Source organism: Moschus berezovskii, chromosome 23 (genome assembly GCF_049115385.1).
Source record: "Moschus berezovskii isolate FMDL1 chromosome 23, NW_MosBer_1.0, whole genome shotgun sequence".
Classification (NCBI taxonomy): Eukaryota; Metazoa; Chordata; class Mammalia; order Artiodactyla; family Moschidae; genus Moschus; species Moschus berezovskii.
This window is the reverse complement of record NC_142482.1, coordinates 40,677,904-40,682,221: the sequence shown is the minus strand read 5'-3', so window position 1 is coordinate 40,682,221 and position 4,318 is coordinate 40,677,904. Positions and strand designations below refer to the sequence as shown.

At 38.7% G+C, this 4,318-nt stretch overlaps 1 pseudogene; it reads right to left on the bottom strand.

Annotated features, from left to right (window-relative positions):
* Positions 1-2,664: 2,664 nt before the first annotated feature.
* On the bottom strand, positions 2,665-3,665 carry LOC129543324 (olfactory receptor 2W1-like; annotated as a pseudogene).
* Between the last annotated feature and the right edge of the window lie 653 nt (positions 3,666-4,318).

Sequence of the window (4,318 nt, the reverse complement as noted above, 5' to 3'; positions counted from 1 at the left end):
ATGGCAGAAAGTGAAGAGGAACTCAAAAGCCTCTTGATGAAAGTGAAAGAGGAGAGTGAAAAGGTTGGCTTGAAGCTCAACATTCAGAAAACAAAGATCATGGCATCTGGTCCCATCACTTCATGGGAAATAGATGGAAAAACAGTGGAAACAGTGTCAGACTTTATTTTTTTGGGCTCCAAGATCACTGCAGACACTGATTGCAGCCATGAAATTAAAAGACGCTTACTCCTTGGAAGGAAAGTTATGACCAACCTTGATAGTATATTAAAAAGCAGAGACATTACTTTGCCAACCAAGGTCCGTCTAGTCAAGGCAATGGTTTTTCCCGTGGTCATGTATGGAGGTGAGAGTTGGACTGTGAAGAAAGCTGATCGCCGAAGAATCGATGCTTTTGAACTGTGGTGTTAGAGAAGACTCTTGAGAGTCCCTTATACTGCAAGGAGATCCAACCAGTCCATTCTAAAGGAGATCAATCCTGGGTGTTCATTGGAAGGACTGATGCTAAAGCTGAAACTCCAATACTTTGGGCACCTCATGCGAAGAGTTGACTCACTGGAAAAGACTCTGATGCTGGGAAAGGTTGGGGGCTGGAGGAGAAGGGGACGACAGAGAATGAGATGGCTGGATGGCATCACCGACTCTGTGGACATGAGTTTGAGTGTACTCCGGGAGTTGGTGATGGATAGGGAGGCCTGGCGTGCTGTGATTCATGGGGTCGCGGAGAGTTGGACACGACTGAGCGACTGAACTGAACTGATGGATTTTTGGAAAGAACACTGCAGAGGTGCCACCTGTCTTGGTATTCTTGTCACATCATCTCAGCGGTACATGATGTAACAGCACACTCATGGAAACATGTAGAATAGTGAGGAACTGGAAACTTATACTCAGAAACAGGAATAAATTTAGTATCTTGTTATATCTGTATATAGGGATATTTCATAGTAATTTAAAATGATGATATAGGTTAATATTTTTAAACATAAAAAAGTAGATTGCAAAGCAGAAGGCATAGTAAGATTTTATTTAGTAATTACAAAATATCTTTATGAATATGTGGTTTAAAACCTCTGCACACTGCCTGACAACAACCCTACAGGAAAGACACTGTGGTCCCAGAACCTGCCTCCAAGGGCCCTGAGGCCCACTCCTATAATAGCTGCGTACCCTCTTTCAATAGGAGCCAATGTCCACACCCATATGGAGGTTGACCTTAGCATCTGGGGAGCAGAAAAACATTCTCCATCAGAAGGAGCATGTGGTTTTCAAAGGCATGATCTATGTGATGGGGTTCATGATGTCTCCTAGATTTATTGCCAGAAGTAAATAAGATAACAGGTGTGACAGTAGATGGCTGCAAGGTAATTGTTGATGTTGTCCATGGGGAGAGTGGGTCATATGGGGAGGGCATTCTGCTGAAAAAATCCTCTTCTTCCTTTAAATCTCTTTTGTGGACACATGGACTCACTTTTTCAGATTTAACCCTCTGCCTGTTGGTTGCCTGAGCTCATAATCTAGAGGCCTTCCTTTCCACAGCTGGGACCTAACTAAACTTAAAAGCTTTGCACAGCAAAGGAGACCATAAACAAGATGAAAACACAGCCCTCAGAATGGCAAAATATATCTGCAAATGAAGCAGCTGACATGGGATTAATCACCAAAATATACAAACACCTCATGCAACTCAATATCAAAAAAACAAACAACCCAATTAAAAAATGGGTGGAAGGCCTAAATAGACACCTCTCCAAATAAAGAAAAGAGGACATTTCAGTGACCACTAAAATCACCTTTCCTTGTGCCAGTTTTTCCAAATTCCAGAACAAGAAATTTAGCTTTTCTCAAAACAGGTGCCATGGTAATACCCCCATGCTGACCCCTAAAATAAGAAATTTGGAAAATCAGTGGGAAAAATAAAGGCATTAGTATTGATATCTCAAAGATGGTTACTGGTGTGTGACATAAAAGGTCTTTCATTTTGTGATCAGAATTACTTTTTTGAGTAATTATATGGGTAGAGGAACATATCAGAGGAAAGAAATTTTTGATGTGGTCAATTAACATTGCATCACTATGAAGATGATTGATAACTAGAACTCTTGGTCTTCTTGGTTAATAGTGGTTTTACCGCTGTCAGTAAAGAACAGCTTTTAGCCTCTTAAAATTATGAGAACATCTAGTTAGCATAATGAAAGGAAAATATTACAGTTAACTGAGGAATGTAAGTAAAATTTGGACATGAATAATCTAAAAGAATCAGTGCATACTGACAATTATTTTTAGTTTTGGTGCCTCAGTTTAAAACTTATTTTAAATATGTCTTTTGTACATGTATCATCATACATTAGTTACTCAATAATGCATTAGATTTGATAGTAATTTGTATATTTCGTGAATACTTCTCTCAGGTGAGAAGTGACTTCCCTGGTAGCTCAGATTATAAAGAGTCTACCTGCAGTGCTGGAGACCCGGGTTCAATCCCTGGGTTGGGAAGATCCCCTGGAGAAGGAAATGGCAACCCACTCCAGTATTCTTGCCTGAGAATCCCATGGACAGAGGAGCCTGGCAGGCTGTAGTCCATGGGGTGGCAAAGAGTTGGACACGACTGAGTGACTTCACTATCATGTACTTTATCTCAGGCAATGATGCAACATAAATTGTCTACATATTAAAGTTGTAAAGGACACATTTCTGTACTGGAAATTTCTGGGAGGAAGAATCAGTGTCCTGTTGTTTCCACAGAACTTTCTTTTTCCCAATCAGTCTCTTTATGGCCCCCTTGAACTCCTTATTCCTTAGAGTATAGATCAGTGGGTTCATGCTGGGAGTAACAATGGAATAAAAGATACTGAGAAGTTTGCCCTCATTTTGATTTGGACTGTTTCCTGGCTGGATGTACATGTAGATAACAGTTCCATAGAAGATGGATACCACGATGAGATGGGAGGAACAGGTCCCAAATGCTTTTTGCCTCCCCGTTGCAGATTTGATCTTGAGCACAGCTACAGCAATGAAGCCATAAGAAACCAGAATGAGAAGAGGAGCAAGAACTATAATCAGGCACATGGCAAATGTGGTTACCTCCATGGCTGTTGTGTCCACACATGCAATCTTGATCATCGCAGACATTTCACAAAAGAAGTGATCCAGGTGGTGATTTCCACATCGAGGAAGACTCATGGCATTGGGGGAAAGTATCATGCAATTAATAACACCAACTACCCAGCCAGTGTCTACAAGGCCCTGGCAAAGTTGGGAGTTCATTATATTATATAGTGCAGAGGCTTGCAGATAGCATTGAACCTGTCATAAGACATCACTGCCAGAAGGATACATTCAACTGAGGAAAGAACCATATCAGTGAAAAGTTGGAAAGCACAGCCACCAAAGGTAATTCTCTTGTCTTTGCCCCAGATATTGACCAACATCTGAGGGACTATGTTTGTGGTATAACAGAGATCCAAAATGGCCAAACTTCTAAGGAAGTAGTACTTGGGAGTTTGGAAATGGTCATCGAGAAAAGATAGCAGGATGATGACTATATTTCCCATCAGGGCAATGATATAGAAGAAAAATACAACCCCAGAAATAATCATCTCCATCTGAGGCTGGCCTGTGAATCCAAGGAGTATAAATCCACCAAAGTAGCTGTCATTGATCATTCATTCTTTTTCTTTTCTCTTAATAGCAATTCTGAAAGTAGAATAATCAATATAATAGAAATCTAATGGGTATATTCAGAAACCTCACTGTCAGATTCAAATCAGGATTATATGAATGAGATCAATAACAGTTTTATTATCAAACACAGAAATGTATTTTTTCAGTGATACAAATAATATAAAATTTAAGGTCTGATAGTAATAGATTATTACAAAAATTTTTGAATATCTAATGAAATGTCCAATTGTGGATTATAATGGAGAGATTGATAAAACCTAGTAATCTGAATCAATGACTGGAGTGTATAAAAGAGAACTTTGCTCAATTTAATGTCATTTAATGTGATTCTTCACTGGAAGAATTTTCTCTGTGCCCATAATATAACATAGCAGTACATGCTAGAAGATGAAGAATTTAAATCAGTAACTTTGTTTTATCTTTTAAAATATAATTATTTCATATAGATTCCATTAAGAAACAAAGTCATTAATATTAAATAAACCAGAATAACTTCTGATTCTGTCTGAAGAAAAGTTTCTTGGAGTTATTTTCAAATATAGAGATTCCTGGTACTTTTCTAAAAAGTTTAGGTAACTTATTGATTGATTGACTGGGAGATAGGTACAATAACAATTCTGATTATTCAGTCACA